Source organism: Mchenga conophoros, linkage group LG23 (genome assembly GCF_057382185.1).
Source record: "Mchenga conophoros isolate Kocher_MC1m ecotype Shallow Benthic linkage group LG23, M_conophoros_male_GT1.1, whole genome shotgun sequence".
In the NCBI taxonomy this organism is placed as follows: domain Eukaryota; kingdom Metazoa; phylum Chordata; class Actinopteri; order Cichliformes; family Cichlidae; genus Mchenga; species Mchenga conophoros.
The window spans coordinates 44,377,944-44,398,413 of NC_140547.1; the positions used below are offsets into that span (position 1 = coordinate 44,377,944).

Below are 20,470 nucleotides of genomic sequence, written 5' to 3' on the forward strand. Positions count from 1 at the left end.
GACAGCTGGACCTGAGTAATGACTCCTTGTTGTTGACCAACAACAACCTGAAGGATCCAGGAGTGAAGCATCTGTGTGGTTTCCTGGAGAGTCCAGGATGTAAACTTGAAACTCTGAGGTCAGTCAGCATGTTTTAGTTGTGCTGAGATGAATATGATGTGAAAGTTGCGCTGACACTAAACTGCAGACATCAGGCTGATATTATACTGATCCACACTGAGGATCTTCATGGTAAAGTCTGTTTTCTTCTTCTCTGGTTTAGTCCATTGACTGCAGCAGAACAATGTTCACATTTCAAACAGTGATACTCAACGTATGGCCCGCGGCCCACACGCGGCCTGCCCACCTTTCCTGATTCAGAGAGAGGGGACCCTGATTAACTGTGTAGCTTCTTCCTCACAGTTCTAAGTATCAGACACAACAATGAATAATCCACAGCTGACTGTCTTTAGCAGGTCAAAGGTCACGGCACACAGCAGACAGTCAGAAATATTCTAACTCTGATCATTTATCAGTTGTGACACTGTGAGACTTGATCAGAGGTGTGATCATCACAGCAGAGGCCTTTGTGTCAAAGTCACTGAGGATCAAACAGAAACACATGAAGCAGATTTTCCTCTTCTGGCTTTTTATAGCAGATAACCTTCAAAATATTCTGCAGTCGATCAAAAACTGAAGCAAACCATGAAGCAACATGTGAACATGAGCTGATGCTGCTGAAGTGAAGCAAAGTTACAGAGGTTTGATTACAGACACAGCTGAGAGTTTGTAATCTGTCATCATTTTAAAAAGTTTCCATGGAACAGCAGAAATGAGGCTTTACTGTCAGAGGCCGACAGCACTGAACACAACAGCAGACTGGTGGCTAATAAACAGTGAATGATGCAGAAACAGATGTTTGAAGCTGTTCTTGGAGTACACTGAGAGAGAGAGAGCTGTGCAGGCAGGAACAGCCAAAGTCAGAGAGAATTCATGAGCATATTGATCAAACGTGAAGCAGAGTTTGGATCTTCTTTTGCTGCTGCTTCACTCAGTTTTGGTTGGAGACAGATGAAACCTGCAGCTTCAGGATCTGTGAGCTGTCCACTTTCAGCCCCGACGGCGTGTCCGTGTACGTGCCGTCGAGTGAACGATCCACGCTCTGTGTTTCCATCTTTGTGTGTTTAGCTGCTCTCATTTACTGTTTTAGCTGTTTGCTGCTTGTTGAAATAGTTTGTGAGCTTTAACCTGAGATTCTGGCAAAATACATTTATATTAAACATCGATTCAGGATTGAATGAATCAACATCGTTTTATTCAAATTAAAACCATTTAAATGGGAACATGAATTTTTTACAGCCGCCTCTAATGCTGGGTAATGTCAGCTGGTCCATGTGCAGCTGGCTGTGAGGCTCAGGGAGCGTCGACAAAGTGCAACACTGAAAGAACATCATCCATAAATATTGAGTAAGAACTGGACTCTCATACAGCGAGACTCAAATGCCTTTAAACATCAGCTTATCCTGCTGATCCAAGTCCAACACTGAGTTTGTAAAAACATGTTTGTCAATCATTTTGTTTGGTTTCTGAGGAAAATGATTCAATAAGTTGCTGCTAATACACAACATTTCATCATATTTCCTCATAACCCTCTTTTGTCTGACCATTTGATCCCATTTGAATTTGCAATAAAGGATCCACAGAGTTTGGTGACAATAATGACAGTAGATGTTTGTGTGAAAGTGCTGGAAGCAAATGAGTGTGTGATGTTCTTTCAGTGTTGCACTTTGTAGACGCTCCCTGAGCACTGGTCTCACAGCCAGCTGCACATAGAGACCAGTGTTGTTAGTCCAGGTCAGAAGATGACTTGTTGGAATGAAAATGAGCTTGTAGTTTGTCTGCTTTAATAATGTGACTGGAAAAAGGTGTTGGACTTCAAATATGTCCATTTCTGTCACACTTCACCTTTAAAAGTGAAGCCATGTGGTTCCTGGAAGGAAAAACACGACTTTTTCAAGTCTTTGTCCTGTTTTTATGAGAAATGTACGACTTTAATGTTCTTTTTTTTTTTTTTAACTAAATTTTTATTATAATTTACAACATTGCAACTTGTACTTGTCAGTGTTCACAAGTAGGACAGTTACAGGAACCGCAATGTAGAAATGTAGATTAAAATAAGAACTGCAATTAGGAAGCACAAAACAAAACTGGGAAGCAAAACAAAACCCAAGCAAGCAAACAAACAAACAGACAACAACATAACAAAAAGAAAACAAAACAAAAACTTTATGTAATATTAAATAACATGTGACAAACTTAGCCGTAAATGGACAAAACGAAACAGACCTATGCTAAATTATTGAAACAGTAAAGCATGTATGGGTCGCCAACGCTCAGTAAACAATTCTCTCTGAATCTGCAGAGCAGATGTTATTTCCTCCATCTGGTAAATTTCTCTTGCTTTATCAATCCACATATTATATGAAGGTGGGTCAAGATTCAGCCATTTAATAGTGATACACTTTAGTGCTGCTGTAAGATTCTTAAGAGATACTTTTTATTGTTTCCCGCAAAACCCTTTGGTAAGACTCCTAAAATGACTAACTGTTGGTCTTTTGTTAATGGTTGTTGGAAAACTGTACTGAGAACTTTAAATATGTCATTCCAAAGTGAGCAGATTTTTGGGCATGACCAGAATATGTGTGAGTGGGTTCCTAAAGAAGTACCACAATTTCGCCAGCAGGTGTCAGGATTTGTAGGCTTCATTTTGGCAATTATCTCTGGGGTTCTAAAATATCTCATGACCACCTTCCATTTAAATTCTCTCCACAGCCCAGAATTAGTCACCAGATGGGCTTCACCGAACGCCTCTTCCCAGGTGTCCTCTGAGATTTGAGTGGCAGTCTCAGCTTCCCACCTTGCCTTAATATCCAAAGTTGCATTTGTATTGAAACTCATAAATGCGTTATAAAAATGACTGATTAATTTTGGGGAGGAATTACTTTGAAATATTTTTAGAAATATTTCCTCAATGGGTGAGGGCTCCAAAACTTGCCTCCATTCTTTATGTTTTGTCAAAAAGCTTCTTAGCTGCAGAAATCTAAAAAAGTCAGAAGAAGGAAGCCGAAACTGACCTCAACTGTTCAAATGAGCTCAGGTGCCCATTCCTCACAACATGACACAGTTTATGAAGCCCGCTATGTGACCATGCTCTGAAGCCAGAGTCTTCCACAATAGGAGAAAAACCCTGCAGGGAGGAGAGCCTTGATAACATTGAAATTTCTTTTGGAAGACCAAATGATTGTTTGATTCTACGCCAAATCTTTAGTGTGACCCTCGTCCGTTCCCCCATATGCACATTTTTAATTGAAATGTTAGAACAAAGCAGGGATTCCAATGATCTTTCGCACATTGTCTTCTCAATGTTTAGCCACTGAGTTTCAGACAAATCCCGCACCCATACAGTCAGGGGTCTCATCTGAGCTGCCCAGAAATAATATTTCAGATTTGGAACAGCCAATCCCCCCTGCAGGTTTGACAGTTTTAATGTTTGGAACTTGATCATCCCTCATGTGTATTTAGTCTCTGTGTCGCGTCATCTGTGTTCCCACCCTCCATATTTTCATGCCCAGTCTTTTGTATTCTTAGCCATAGCTTTCCGTGTCTTCATGATTTATTATAGTATTAGTTCCCCAGTTTAGTTCTCTTCACTGTGATTCTGCCTTGTTTGATGTCTTCAGCCGAAATAAAGGCTCGCTTTTCGTTCAAAACTCAGTTTCATGTCTGCGCCAGTGTCTGCGCCTGAGTCCTCCACACACTCTCCATACGGTCAGCCACTGTGACCGTGACACTAAACTACATGCTGTGTACAGCCACTCTCCTGAGCCTGTATTATATACACAGCGGTTACAATGACAAACTGAATACAATCTCATATCTACAAAACAGGCTGAGTCAAAGTTGCAGCTACGCTTATGAACATGGAGAAAAAACAGGCGAGTTATCAGCTCACCAGCTACGACTAAGAACAGCTAACCAACTATCCTTGAGATCTACAATGACCAGGGAATAAGGTCTACAGACAACCAAACTATCCTTGAGATCCACAATGATTTCAATAAGGTGTTTTATATTCCCTCCTTGGGAGAAGATGCGATCGCTAGTCTGGAGGAACCTGTCTCTAATGTTGGAATTGAAACGGCCGTACGGAGCATGCAGTCTGGAAAATCTGCTGCCCCGACGGGTATCCATCTGATTTTTTCATAAAGTTTTCTGACCGACTGAATTCACTGTTAAAATCAACTTTTGAAGAATCCTTCCTCTCACAGTCGTTGCCTCCAACAATGCATCAAGCAGTGATGTGTTTAATTGTAAAACAGGAAAAAGACCATTTAGATTGTCGTTCATGTCGTTTAATATCTTTGTTCAACACAGACACCAAGATCCTGGCTCAAGTGTTGGCCCGTCGCTTACACAAGTATTTGTCCTCCATTATTTCACCAGACGGGCTTTATTAGGCACTCTTTTTTGAACATTAGAGCTCTATTAAATATCATTTATACCCATGTTAAAGGTGATACATTGGAAACTGTAATTTGGCTTGACGCAGAAAAGGCGTTGGATCGGGTGAGATGGGATTTTTTTTTTTTATACGCTTAAAAAATGTGTCTTTAATTTTGTATCTTGGATAAAAGTATTGTATTGCTCCCCTCTAACAGCCGTCCAGACTAACAATAATCTGCCCCCCAGGACAGGGATGCCCTCTGTCTCCTTTTTGCCATTGAACCGCTAGCTGTTGCTCTGAGACAATGTGTTGGTGTTGAGGGAAAACATCGAGGGGGTATCGAACATGAAGTCTCTCTTTATGCCGACGACATGATTTTATTTATTTCCAACCCATCGAACAGCCTCCACAAACTTTTGGATAGACTTACAATAATAATAATAATACGTTTTATTTATATGCGCCTTTAAGAGCCTCAAGGTCACCTTAATGCATACTTAAGGAATTTGGGACAATTTCTGGATATAATGTGAATTTTGGGAAGAGCGAGGCAAAGTCTATCTGTACGACAACTGGGAGTTTTGTGTATTTTAGCCCCTTTTAAACCCAGCTATAACAAGTTTAAGTACTCGGGCATCTGGGTGACAAGAAAACCACAAAGACTTGTATAAAACTATCTTCCTTTATTGTCGAAGCTTAAAGAGGATTTTGGAAAATGTGAGTTTTGCCTCTTTATACAGCGGGGAAAATAAGTATTTGACACATCAGCATTTTTATCAGTAAGGGGATTTCCAAGTGGACTATTGACACAACATTTCCACCAGATGTTGCCATCAAGCCAAATATTGAAGTCATACAATCAAATCAGAACATATAAGTATACAAGTTAAACCATAATAAATAAAGTGAAATGACACAGGGAATAAGTATTGAACACACTTTATTCAATACTTTGTAGAAAAGCCTTTGTTGGTGATTACAGCTTCTAGACGCCTCTTGTATGGATAGACCAGTCGTCTGCATTGCTCAGGAGTGATTCTGGCCCATTCTTCCACACAAACGGTCTTTAAATCTTGAAGGTTCCTTGGGCCTCTTTTATGAACTTTAATCTTCAGTTCTCTCCATAGATTTTCTATGGGATTTAGGTCAGGTGATTGACTGGGCCATTCAAGCAACTTGATTTTCTTTCTTTGAAACCACTTCATTGTTTCCTTGGCCTTGTGTTTGGGATCATTGTCTTGCTGAAATGTCCACCCTCTTTTCATTTTTAGCTTCCTGGTAGATGGCAGCAGATTTTTATCCAGAATGTCCCGGTACATCTCTCCATTCATCCTGCCTTCAATAATATGAAGTCTGCCAGTACCCCTTGCTGAAAAGCAGCCCCAAACCATGATGCTTCCACCCCCAAACTTGACTGTTGGTATGGTGTTCTTGGGGTGGTGAGCAGTGCCATTTCTTCTCCAAACATGGTGTGTAGAATGACTGCCAAAAAGTTCAATTTTGCTTTCATCTGACCATACTATAGTCGTCCAATAATCCACAGGCTTCTCCAAATGCTGTTGCGCAAAGTTTAACCGAGCCTTGACATGCTTTTTGTTCAGCAATGGAGTCTTGCGTGGTGAGCGTGCATGGATGCCATGGCGGTTCAGTGCATTGCTTATAGTTTTCTTTGAAACAACAGTACCTGCTGATGCAAGGTCTTCCTGAAGTTCTGTCCGAGTGGTTCTTGGCTCTTGGAGAACCCTCCTGATTATTCTTTGGACTCCTCGGACAGGGATCTTGCGTGGAGCACCTGATCGTGGCAGGTTTATGGTGAACTGATGCACTTTCCATTTCCGGATAATGGCCCCCACAGTGCTCACAGGAACATTCAGCATTCTGGAAATGCACCTATAACCATTCCCATCAAAATGCTTTTCAACGATAAGATTACGAAGATCTTGAGAGAGTTCTTTGCTTTTACCCATCATGAAGTCTTTCCTGTGTGCCTTCTGGGTAATGAGGAGCCTTTATAGGCCATCAATTAGGACTAAAGCAGCTGATATCAATTAGTACTGATAGGGGACAGGATTTCTCTATCAATACTGACAGATTTCAGGTGATCTCCTGGCTTTCTATGTCATTTTGCCCCTTGTTATCTCCATGTATTCAATACTTATTCCCTGTGTCATTTCACTTTATTTATTGTGGTTTAACTTGTATACTTATATGTTCTGATTTGTTTGTATGACGTCAATATTTGGCTTGATGGCAACATCTGGTGGAAATGTTGTGTCAATAGTCCACTTGGAAATCCCCTTACTGATAAAAATGCTGATGTGTCAAATACTTATTTTCCCCGCTGTATTTATGGTGGGAATGCAGAACAAGGAGCAAAGATGAATGTGATGCTGAATCAGCAGAAGACTTGGACTCATTTGATTCCAGCTTTGATATCATTGATTTCAATATGTCCATTTCTGTCACACTTCACCTATAAAAGTGAAGCCATGTGGTTCCTGGAAGGAAAAACACGACTTTTTCAAGTCTTTGTCCTGTTTTTATGAGAAATGTACGACTTTAATGTGAAACATTCAGAGTTTTTTCTCTTGTTGTGTTTGTTTGAAGCTGCTTCCTGTTGGCTTCAGCTGTTTGGAGTTTCCATTTTCTAAACTTCTACATTCTGAACCTTCTTCAGCTCTGAACAGATGATGAAACACTGAATGATTTCAAGCACTTTGTCTAATAAACTTACATCTTTCATTCTTTATACAGATTGAAGAGCTGTGGTTTGTCAGAGATCAGCTGTGATTATCTGGCAGCAGCACTGAAGTCCAACCCCTCCAATCTGAGAGAGCTGGACCTGAGTAATGACTGGTTTTCGACTAAGAACAACCTGCAGGATCCAGGAGTGAAGCATCTGTGTGGTTTCCTGGAGAGTCCAGGATGTAAACTTGAAACTCTGAGGTCAGTCAGCATGTTTTAGTTGTGCTGAGATGAATATGATGTGAAAGTTGTGCTGACACTAAACTGCAGACATCAGGCTGATATTATACTGATCCACACTGAGGATCTTCATGGTAAAGTCTGTTTTCTTCTTCTCTGGTTTAGTCCATTGACTGCAGCAGAACAATGTTCACATTTCAAACAGTGATACTCAACGTATGGCCCGCGGCCCACACGCGGCCTGCCCACCTTTCCTGATTCAGAGAGAGGGGACCCTGATTAACTGTGTAGCTTCTTCCTCACAGTTCTAAGTATCAGACACAACAATGAATAATCCACAGCTGACTGTCTTTAGCAGGTCAAAGGTCACGGCACACAGCAGACAGTCAGAAATATTCTAACTCTGATCATTTATCAGTTGTGACACTGTGAGACTTGATCAGAGGTGTGATCATCACAGCAGAGGCCTTTGTGTCAAAGTCACTGAGGATCAAACAGAAACACATGAAGCGGATTTTCCTCTTCTGGCTTTTTATAGCAGATAACCTTCAAAATATTCTGCAGTCGATCAAAAACTGAAGCAAACCATGAAGCAACATGTGAACATGAGCTGATGCTGCTGAAGTGAAGCAAAGTTACAGAGGTTTGATTACAGACACAGCTGAGAGTTTGTAATCTGTCATCATTTTAAAAAGTTTCCATGGAACAGCAGAAATGAGGCTTTACTGTCAGAGGCCGACAGCACTGAACACAACAGCAGACTGGTGGCTAATAAACAGTGAATGATGCAGAAACAGATGTTTGAAGCTGTTCTTGGAGTACACTGAGAGAGAGAGAGCTGTGCAGGCAGGAACAGCCAAAGTCAGAGAGAATTCATGAGCATATTGATCAAACGTGAAGCAGAGTTTGGATCTTCTTTTGCTGCTGCTTCACTCAGTTTTGGTTGGAGACAGATGAAACCTGCAGCTTCAGGATCTGTGAGCTGTCCACTTTCAGCCCCGACGGCGTGTCCGTGTACGTGCCGTCGAGTGAACGATCCACGCTCTGTGTTTCCATCTTTGTGTGTTTAGCTGCTCTCATTTACTGTTTTATCTGTTTGCTGCTTGTTGAAATAGTTTGTGAGCTTTAACCTGAGATTCTGGCAAAATACATTTATATTAAACATCGATTCAGGATTGAATGAATCAACATCGTTTTATTCAAATTAAAACCATTTAAATGGGAACATGAATTTTTTACAGCCGCCTCTAATGCTGGGTAATGTCAGCTGGTCCATGTGCAGCTGGCTGTGAGGCTCAGGGAGCGTCAACAAAGTGCAACACTGAAAGAACATCATCCATAAATATTGAGTAATAACTGGACTCTCATACAGCGAGACTCAAATGCCTTTAAACATCAGCTTATCCTGCTGATCCAAGTCCAACACTGAGTTTGTAAAAACATGTTTGTCAATCATTTTGTTTGGTTTCTGAGGAAAAAGATTCAATAACTTGCTGCTAATACACAACATTTCATCATATTTCCTCATAACCCTCTTTTGTCTGACCATTTGATCCCATTTGAATTTGCAATAAAGGATCCACAGAGTTTGGTGACAATGATGACAGTAGATGTTTGTGTGAAAGTGCTGGAAGCAAATGAGTGTGTGATGTTCTTTCAGTGTTGCACTTTGTAGACGCTCCCTGAGCACTGGTCTCACAGCCAGCTGCACATAGAGACCAGTGTTGTTAGTCCAGGTCAGAAGATGACTTGTTGGAATGAAAATGAGCTTGTAGTTTGTCTGCTTTAATAATGTGACTGGAAAAAGGTGTTGGACTTCAAATATGTCCATTTCTGTCACACTTCACCTTTAAAAGTGAAGCCATGTGGTTCCTGGAAGGAAAAACACGACTTTTTCAAGTCTTTGTCCTGTTTTTATGAGAAATGTACAACTTTAATGTGAAACATTCAGAGTTTTTTCTCTTGTTGTGTTTGTTTGAAGCTGCTTCCTGTTGGCTTCAGCTGTTTGGAGTTTCCATTTTCTAAACTTCTACATTCTGAACCTTCTTCAGCTCTGAACAGATGATGAAACACTGAATGATTTCAAGCTCTTTGTCTAATAAACTTACATCTTTCATTCTTTATACAGATTGTGGAGCTGTGGTTTGTCAGAGATCAGCTGTGATTATCTGGCAGCAGCACTGAAGTCCAACCCCTCCGATCTGAGAGAGCTGGACCTGGGTAATGCCTACTCCTCTTTTTCAACTAAGAACAACCTGCAGGATCCAGGAGTGAAGCATCTGTGTGGTTTCCTGGAGAGTCCAGGATGTAAACTTGAAACTCTGAGGTCAGTCAGCATGTTTTAGTTGTGCTGAGATGAATATGATGTGAAAGTTGTGCTGACACTAAACTGCAGACATCAGGCTGATATTATACTGATCCACACTGAGGATCTTCATGGTAAAGTCTGTTTTCTTCTTCTCTGGTTTAGTCCATTGACTGCAGCAGAACAATGTTCACATTTCAAACCTTCAAAGAAGAAGAAAAATCCTCCAGTGGAAAATTCACTGTGAAACTCTCAAACTCTTCGTTCCACCTTAAAGTCTGTCTGACACTGAAATCCAAAGCAAAATGTGCGTTTGCTTTACAGACAGCAGTCCAACACAAACATACACACATCATCCAAAACACAGTCCAACATCCAAATCTCCTCCACTGCCAGCATGAATGATGGGAAAGAGAAGGAGGAACACTCTGACATTCAGGGTTAGAATGAGTTTCATCAAGCAGCCTGTGAAGATCAAAGCTGCATTAGAAAGCTTACATGAATGAATGAGTGGACAGAAGTGGACAGAGATCATCTGAAGCACTTCAAAGGCTTTAAATCAGCACATTTCTCTTTATTCTTTATCAACTCTGTTAGTTTCTCTCAGTTTTCTGTGGAATGAAGCTAACAGCAGGCTAATAAGATGCTGACCAATAGGTTTCTATTAAAGGTTGTAATTTGCATATGAAAAAGTGCTTTGGCTCAGCAGGGATCAGCTTACAGGTAGAATACAGCTGCTGGATGGGATTAGCATGTCATAGCTATCTACCAAACTGCTAACTGGGGGATTTCAGGCCATCTATGGATCATTTTTGCTAACTGTTTATTCAGCTTAGGCTCACAGGGCTGCAGCCTGTGCCCTAGCTGTCATAGGGCAAGAGGCGTGGTCCACCTGCACAGGTGAGCAGTCCATCACAGGGCCAACAGAGAGCGACAGAGAAGCACTCCCTCACATCCACACCTACAGCCAATGTAGAAGCACCAATGAACCTAAGCAGCATTTCATTGGACTGTGGGAGAACATCCAACCTCCACAGAAAGGCCCAGCTGACCAACAAGCTTCAACCTACAACCTTCTTGCTCTAAGGCACTAGTGCTAACCACTTTTGCCCATTTCAGCCCAAATCCTGCATCTTCCTGTTTCTGACTCCAGGCCAGCTCCACTAACACTTTCTCATCAGACACTGCCACCTAGTGGAGGAAGTCTTAGTTCCATTTGAAGCTTCAGATTACAGTTAGTTCCTTTACAAAGAGGTGGAGGTGGTGGGGCCACAGCACCATCATCACTGAGTGCCATAGGACACTTAACCTTTGTTTCCATATGCTGGGAACTTGCTGTTGTTCCAAGGAGGACTGGAAAATGTGTGAAAATCTCCCAGTCAGTTCCTCACAGCACACTTCAATCATTTCCCTCCCACAGCATCAGGACCAGGGCTTTTTCTCTCTTTGGTCCCACTAAGAGATTTCCACACAAACACCTCATCAGTGGGACTCTCAGAGCTACCAGCCCTTTGCTACAATCACAAAGCTCTTCATTGAAATCAATGATATCAAAGCTGGAATCAAATGAGTCCAAGTCTTCTGCTGATTCAGCATCACATTCATCTTTGCTCCTTGTCCTGCATCCCCACCATGGACTTCATTCCTTTCCAAGCCAGCCTTGAGTGTCCTTTATTCAGCTCATCCTCTGCTTTACTTTTACACCTGATTTTAGCTGCTTTATCTCTCTTTCAACAGGTTTCTGTGCCTCAATCTTTTTCTTCTCTCCCTCATAACAAGACAGCTTCTTCTGCTTGAGAACATGTTGGAGTGATTTACTAATCCAGGGCTGCTTATTGGGGAAAATACTTCCTGTTTCCAAAGTAATCCCCATTTTTCCCAGAAAGAAATGTCAGTAGAAATCGATGATCTAAGTGAGAACATGAGCCTTTAAAAAGTCCCAGTGGGTGCAGTCAAAGCAGTCCCTCAGTCCCAGTATAGAGTCTTTGGTCCAGACTGGAACAACTGTGTGCCCAGTTTGAGCTCTCTTCAGTGCTGTGACCTGACAGACCCAGAGGGGCCATCACATCACATTTAGAAGCTCCCCTGATGGAGCCACAACACATGTCCAAGACTCCCAAGAGGGAGAGAGGGAGAGAGAGAGCTGCGCATCGCAATGGAAGCAAAACAGTAAAAGAGTGAATTCATGACGATGTTTATGTGAAGCGTTTGGATCTTCTTAGGGCGATCGTGGCTCAAGAGTTGGGAGTTCGCCTTGTAATCGGAAGGTTGCCGGTTCGAGCCCCAGCTTGGACAGTCTCGGTCGTTGTGTCCTTGGGCAAGACACTTCACCCGTTGCCTACTGGTGGTGGTCAGAGGGCCCGGTGGCGCCAGTGTCCGGCAGCCTCGCCTCTGTCAGTGCGCCCCAGGGTGGCTGTGGCTACAATGTAGCTGCCATCACCAGTGTGTGAATGTGTGTGTGAATGGGTGGATGACTGGATATGTAAAGCGCTTTGAGGTCCTTAGGGACTAGTAAAGCGCTATATAAATGCAGGCCATTTACCATTCTTTTGCTGCTGGTTCGGTCAATATTGTTTGGAGAGAGATCAAACTAACAGCTTTAGAATCAGCGCATAAAGGGCGTGAACACAAAGCGCGGACCCGGATCAGCGAGCTGTCGGCTTTCAGTGAGAAAGGCGACATCTAACTGATTCTGATCCGTGGGTCGTGCTGTGTGTTTAAGTCTATGTGCAGAATCCCTGTACCTGCTCTCATTTACTGTCTTAACTGTTTGGTGGTTCTTGAAATTTTGTGAGATGTCACCAGAGATTCTGGCATTTCGGACAAAATAAATTTATATTAAAAAATCGATTCAGGATTTTAATGAATCGATTTTACGTTATCCAAGCCAGAATCGATTTTAATCGATGAATCGATTATAAAAACCCACCCCTACTCTTCACCTCTGAGCTACAACATGGCAGAGCTGCCTCTGTCACCTGATAAATAACAGTGAGACATTCCACATACATGCAGTCACACATGTGCTTCAAATACAGTCATGAACCAACAAGTCATCATCCAATTCCACCTGTGATCTTGTGTCACCATTGCTCTCTGAGCTTTGTGTTGGTTCTTCTGTCACCTGACAAATAGGACAAACATGACAATAAGAATAAAATGTGGAGCTGCTTCAGTGTTTCTGTCAGTTTGTGCAGATCTTGACTCATCAGTAATGTTTGTAGGGTGAGTGCATTTTTAAAACAATTTGTGCAAACTGCACTACAAGGTGGATATTTGCAAAATAATGACTACCTCATGACATTTTGTCGCAAAAATTAACCCTATGAATATGTCAGCACCATTAGGATGAAATTATTGTGTCACCAACATTTTAATGTTAGACGTATAATTTTAACAGCCTCTGTGAACTAATAACTAAAACAAATCTGCGCCCTTCTGTTGGACCAACTGGAAGAAATGATTCAAGGACTTAGTCACAGAACAGAGATTCAAATCTCCAAAATCCAACTGGCTGCATCAGGACATATAGTCTGAAACTCTGCACAGTTTCCTGTTTGAAGCTGCTTCCTGTTGGCTTCAGCTGTTTGGAGTTTCCATTTTCTAAACTTCTACATTCTGAACCTTCTTCAGCTCTGAACAGATGATGAAACACTGAATGATTTCAAGCACTTTGTCTAATAAACTTACATTTTTCATTCTTTATACAGATTGATCGACTGTGGTTTGTCAAAGATCAGCTGTGATTATCTGACAGCAGCACTGAAGTCCAACCCCTCCCATCTGAGAGAGCTGTACCTGTGGGGAAACAACCTGAAGGATCCAGATGTGAAGCAGCTGTCTGATCTTCAGCAGAGTCCAGACTACAGACTGGAGACTCTGAGGTCAGTAGAGTGATGGAGTGAGTGGGTGGTGCTGTCAGCAGTATTGTACTAAACACAGTCAGTATGAAACAAAGATCCAGTGTTTCCTGTAAAGCTGCAGCTTCTCAGTGAAGCTGTGAGAGGAGAACGGTGACAGGCTTCAGGATTGGACACAAACACTTCCTGTTTCTCACCTTTATGGTCACCATAGTAACGGCTGACACGCTCTGATCAAACACTGTCAACAGCCAATCAGCTCTCTGAACAAAGCAGCACGCAGACCAATGACTGCATTGATTTCCAAGTTTAAAGCAGTGAAGAACACAGTCTGTAGGTGAGGAAGAATTTAGTGAGAGCAGATGTTTGGATGGAATTCCTCCAGTTAACAGCTGGAACCGTCCATCTGGATTGTTGGGCTTGTTGTTGGGGTTCCTACAGAGCTCAGAGTGGACACACCAAGGTTCTTCTAATGAATGAAAGTCCAAACTCAAACTAGGAGGGAAAAACATTTTCAGCAACTTCAATAAAAATCCAAAGATTAGAAAAAGTGAAGCAACAATGAGTCCTAGTACAGTCCCAGCACTGACGTCCCTGCTGCTCTTTATACTGGATGTGCTGCATCACTGACTGACAGCTGATGAAGAGTCTCTGGAAACACTCGTTTATCTCCTCTGCTCTTCCTCCTTCTCTCTGCAGGTGGTGATGATGGTAAACAGGACGGTGTGTGTGCTGAGAGAGGAGCAGCTGTGTCCTGATGATCCAGAGAGGTTGAAGCAGCAGCAGCTTGTGTGTAGAGACGCTCTGACCAATGGCGTGTCCAGCGGGGTGGCCTGGGGGGGCACAGGCCACCCCCCAAACCAGACTGGCCACCCCAGGTGCCACCCCAAAGGCAAAACAATAAAATTCAATCAAATATCAAATGTCCGATTATGTTTTCCCGGTGACGCTCAGATATCCGAGTGTAAGTGAATGCAGCATCGCTTCTGCGCTATGCGCATCACGTTAGCAAAGGTAGGAGAGCCAAGCGCGAAAGATGGCACTGCAGGAAACAATTTTTCGGTGAAAGAAAATGAGGACAGAATAAATGTCCCGGTAAGTAATATCAAGTTTGTTGAGTTTAGTAAACTTCGGTGAAATTAGAATACCAAGGAAAAAAATAACACTTAAAGAATTATTGCAGCTGTGGAATATTTCAGACAGTATGCTACTGAGGGCAGCTAACATAAGAGTTATGCGTTATAAGATATAATCGAAGTCGTAACATTGCTGTATGGAGCTGCAGATTTGGTTGCAGGTTAACATAGCTGGACTGGCCATCGGGCATACCGGGCATATCCCCAGTGACTTATTTTTTATTTTTTTTGTAATGGCATGAACAATGAGAGGTGGTGGATTGGCCAGATGCAGGTCGATGTGTAGAAATAACTCCGTTGTTTGGTGGTGGCTATGACGGGGCTTCCACAGAGGCAACAGGTGGATGAGGGAAGGGGAGGCAGGAGGAGAGCCCCGAAGCAGCCACCAGTCCGAGTGTCAGGTGAACTGAACTTCAGGTAAGAAGTTATGACCTGCAGTCTATCTGGGTCAGATATAAACCAAGTTTAGGTGGAGTTTATTTTCATGTTGCTGACTTTTTACTGTCAGTTGCAATAACTCGTACTGCGTTCTAGCCAGTTTGACGGAGTTTTTATACAGCTGGGTGGGTGCTATGATGTTACTGATAGTGAACTTTATTTTATTCATAAGGTTAGTAGAGTTGCCAACGGCTCCTTAAAAAAATGGAATGGTCCCTCATTCAGAGAAAATATTACACGTTTCGTATTGAGCTGAGAAGAGACGCAGTTTGTCCCGAACTTTAGCTAGAATGGAAAAAAGACACAAAGCTGGATTTATTCTGTCGTTACGCTGCACAGCTGCCTCTTCTCTCATTCTCTCCCCCTCCCTCTCCTGTTGCTACTTCAATCATGAAACTGATCAATGATCAGCTGATCGGCTTTTCTCTCTTGTTTATCGCCCACTTTGCGCCAGAAAGAGGAAACCAGCAGATGTTGCGCTAAACAACAGCAGCACGTTTAAGCTTGATCGGCTGTTGTTAGAATTTATTTAATATTAATTTCTAGTATCAGCTGATGTTTGCTGGAGCCACAGCTGTAAAGCTGCTGGTCATGATGTCTGTTTAGATATGTGGTGAGAGGGAAACATGAAGATGAAACCAGGAGATGTCCTTACTGAATCATCAGAGCTGAACAGTGATGGAGAAACAGGTTTACCTTTTAGGTGACATGAATGAGTTGAAGGGAAGTTATGAACTGTTTCTGAGAGACAAATAACACCAGGATCCTTTTTTAGGTAGCTGACAGCTGGTAACTGTGCAGGGGCGGGTCTAGCAAAGTTTTGCCAGGGGGGCCAGGTAGGGCATTAACAGGGAAAGGTGGGCACAAAGAAATACTTTTCTTTCTTATTCTCATTTAAAATACCTAGTTTTTATTAAATAATTATCTAAATCTTACAACCAAAGTTTTTATCTGTTGTAAAATGTATAGAAATCATACATATACCAACAAGACTATACATCACTGTCAGCCGGTGATCGGCTGTGATCAGCTGATCACGGGGCCGGGGTTAAAAGAGAGACGCCACCCACCTGTTCGCCGCTCAGACATCAGTATCTTCTTGTCAGGAGCTCCGAAACTCTGTCGACATCAGTCTCCGCCTGATTCAGCAACTGTGAGTGACAATCCCTTTCAATCCTTTTTCTCTTCCCGGCTCCGCTCGCTCTCTGTCTGTAACGACAGTTCCGAAGCCACGCTTCGTGCACTGGTCATTACTAGAATAACTGCGTGTCTGCTCCAAACCCACCGCTAGCCTTCGCCGCGCTTGGGTCTAGCCAGCACGCCACACGGGCACGCCGGATTACTGTGTGTGATCCGCCCGGCCGTGACAATCACTGTCACAACAGGGTTTGTTTTCAGTCAAAGTCTTTATGGCTTTACTACCTGGTGGGTAGGTCTGTAGTAAAAATGCCCAATTTTTTCGTCCCAGTCCAGCCCTGCAGGTTATACTGGCAGTGTCACCATGCCAGCTGACTGTATTTTATCATCAGCCAGTGTTGTTCTTTATCAATATTACCAAAGTTTACGATAAGGCAGCATAGAAAGTATTTACTTGCTTTCAGGTTTCATTCAAATGTTAGTCTTTTCAGTTGTTTCCCCACTTTTTTCCTGTTTCAAAATCAAACACCAGTTTGTGAGAAGATTATCTTCTTTTTTTAACAGGCAGAGAAAGTTTTGCATTGGCATTGGCTAATTTGTCAATTGTTTGTTACAAATGTTCGTATTTTAATTTTCAAAAATGTTTTTGCCCAAAACATATGTGCACTATATGTCAGTAAAAATACTATGCAAATATTGTTGTCCTTGACTGCTGAGTAAACACTGACAAAGCACTGATTGTATCTCTTGTACTTTATCAACGCAGTATCTAAAAACTTTGCACCGTAGTGGTTAAAATCTCATTCTAATAAGAGTTAAAAGTGCATTTGGTTATTAGGTTTATAGGATTATTGAATTATGGTTAAGGGTTGGTAGAATTTTTTTTTAAAACATTATCTGCCAATTAAATCTGCCACCCTTCTCCAAATCTGTGCCCCTACCTGGCCCCCCCAACAAAAATTTTCTAGACACGCCACTGTGCGCCATGAGTGGCACAGATACTATTCATCAAATAACTAACATGGCCTTGATTGTTACTCCAGAGACTTATCTGCGATGTAGCTTTATAGCATTTTCATTAGCAATCGTATGATTTGTGTTACAATGACCTTTGTGGACGGGCCCGGACCCCCAGGCCTCGTCCGTGACGCCGACGGTGAGCGCAACGTTTTTTGTTTTCTTGCGCTTAAAATAACCTGATCAGCGTTCTGCGGACGGTTTGTTTACATTTCTCACATCTGTGATTGTTCACACGGGTTGGGCACGAGCAGAGAGGGCTTTCAAGATGAAAAAGCCAACGTGAAACTTTAACGGACGACAAAGTTTTTCAATCAAATCTCCGTCACACCCTTCCTTGACCTCATCACGTTATCCACCTTAGTCAAGGAACAGTGGTTCGGGAAAATATGCATTTGTTTTTTGGACCAGTTTAAAACGTATCTCAACTAGTGATGTGCGGATCGATACTGAAATATCGATTCCTCCGATACCCGTCATTGTGTCCGGCCCCTTGGCGTGCACACTCACAACAATGGCTGAGCGTAAACAGAGTCATGTGCAGACGTATTTTACCTCCACGAACAGCTGAGACGTGGTTTGCCATACATGTGGCAAGAATGTGAGGTGTTGTGGTAACACCGCTGACCTGGGCCCTGTTTCAGGAAGCCGGTTTAGAAAACCCAGAGTGAAAAACGATACTCAGGGTTGAGTAACCCCGAACTGTCTTTTTTTTGGGTTTGAACATCCATTCAAACTCACTCTCTGCCTAGCAAGTCTCATTCCCTCATTTCCTTGGGGTCCAGCTTCACATACGTGGCACTGAGCCTTTTCCTTTGTCACCTCTTTCTGCTACATGCCTAGCCTCCCAGTTTCTTGGTCTATTTTCTTCATTTCGCTAACTACACTTCTTTTTCTTTGTAAATCTCTTCCTTCAAATACTTTCAAAATCACTTTTCTTTTTTCCCTTTCTTCTGTGCAGAGAAGACGTCAAACCCCTTCTTGGCAGTTTATCTCAATAAAGCTGTACTATCCCAGCCATCTGGTAAGTCTTCCCTACTACCCAGAGCCTGTTTATACTCCTGCATGTCTCTGCCTTCACTCACTTCCTCTTCTTGATGTCCAAACTCATCCTTCAAACTACCATTTGATGCTGCATAGCTGCATTCTCCCTGACACCTCCTTGTCTCCTGTCTTTTTGATTTCACCTTCTGCATAATATTTAGTTGCCCTGTGTGCAGCTTCCTCCACTTTCATATATTTCTACAAGTTCCTCCCTGTTCTTGAAGTATGTGTGCACCACGGCCATTTCCACTTGGAAAATCTGCCCCACATCTGTCTTTCTAGATTTCTCTCCTAAACACCACACCTACCCAACACCTCATAACCTCTGTTCCCTTCACCTAAATGTCCATTGAAGTCTGTGTCAATCACCACTGTAGTATGTGGTCTCTTGCACACAAAATGTGTCTACCCTCCACCTCCATAATATGAGTCCGCCAGCCCTCCCATTGCCAGTCAGAGTCCATAACAAGTCAAAAACATAAACAGCTCGAACGTATTATTTATTTAAAAGAGAGAGAGAGAGAGAGAGAGAGAGAGAGAGAGAGAGAGCTCAGTTGTCCTTGCTCTAGCATCAAGAGTCAGTGACTGGCTGTTCACTGCAGGCTCAGCAGTCCAATGGCCGATCAGCAACAAAACAAATAAAAAAATAAGACACGTTCTTGATTATGACAACAAACCACATCCAAAAAAATATGACAGCAACACTTTAAGTTTTGTGTGCATTCATCATGTGCAACTCTGCAGAAAGTCTCATGTCAAGGATGTGTGGACAGGGGGGCTATTAAAAAGTTCCAGTATACAGAATAGAAAACCATCAAATGAATGAAATAAAATCTGTTGTCACAGTGGTTTTTGAAGGAACAATTACTTCACAGATGGACAGCCTCATTATATTTTAGTTAAACCTGATGATACACACTTCACGTCACCCTAGTTACATGTTTTTATTTGCCATGTGTATGTTATCCAAGGGAGGAAAAAAATGAAAAAGAAAACTTTTGATGTGTCCAGACATTTCTTCACATCAGCTGCCAGCAACCAGTTTCAGCATGTACAACTGTTGCAGTAAGTGTGCTCATGCAGACCAACTATGCTGGTCCACTGTTCTTAATGGTGCTGCATGTTGAGAAAGAAGTGAAACAAATGTTTTGTTTAACAAGTCCACTAGTGTTAGAATAACTTGGCATTTCCAATCTGTTTCTGCTGTAGTTCAATGAAAGGTTTCAGTTACTTAAGTTTGAGAAAAAACCAAAAAAACAAATTGCGTTTACAATTGTAGTTTCATCTTGTTATAAGATATTTGAAATAAAAACAAACAAAAAACATGAACAAACAAACCACAAACAAACAAACCACAAACAAACAAACCACAAACAAACAAACCACAAACAAACAAACCACTACATCTTCAGAAATATTTCTGCAGTCTGATTTACAAGTATAAACTTTCTGACCAAAACGCCACAATTTCATCCCTCAAACAAGTTGTCAACTGTGTCAACGACCAATGAGGACATCACTGCTACACTTGATGATACTCACACCTTGAAAAAGTGCAAAGGTTTCCCAACAGGACTTCGACGGTTGGTCTTCTTGATCAAGCTATAATCTGTTCTCATCAAAACCACCATAAAACCAGTTTGACAGGATGATGCTGATAAATCCCTCTAGACCTTTTTGTGACAGTATTAAAAGCTTGCTGGAAATTCTCTGTACTCATATTTGTGCTCAGTATCTGTAGGAGCCATTTTTGTGTGGGTACCTCATGTATGCCACTAGGGGTCACCTTTTGTGTTACATATGGTGTGTCTATTTAAGGTAGATAGGTCATTAGCAGCAGGTGTGTTGTTGTTGGGAAGGAGCAAACAGATTGTGACCGCTGCGCTGTTATGTTAAATTGTGTTGGAATAAAGAATCTAAAGGACAAGATAAGTATGGTTTCAGTTATTGAACTAAGTTTAATACGTTTATTCATACCAGTGACATTGCATTAACCTGCCAACAAACAGCTCAGTGGCTTTAAATGTAGGCTTAGCCTCGACAGCATCTATAACACCATTAAAATGCAGTAATGGCCACACAAAAAATAAAACGTGACCATATTCAGTTTAAGCCATTTTATGTG

At 42.0% G+C, this 20,470-nt stretch overlaps 1 protein-coding gene and 1 long non-coding RNA gene across 2 annotated transcripts in view; both read left to right on the forward strand.

Moving 5' to 3' along the window:
* Positions 1-20,470, forward strand: part of LOC146548073 (NACHT, LRR and PYD domains-containing protein 3-like) — a 432,988-nt gene that overhangs the window by 242,932 nt on the left and 169,586 nt on the right. The gene's annotated exons all lie outside the window — the stretch shown is intronic.
* On the forward strand, positions 9,554-17,018 carry LOC146548085 (uncharacterized). The gene is made up of 3 exons (XR_014890904.1): positions 9,554-9,734; positions 13,424-13,597; positions 14,273-17,018. It is a non-coding gene; the product is annotated as an uncharacterized LOC146548085 (long non-coding RNA).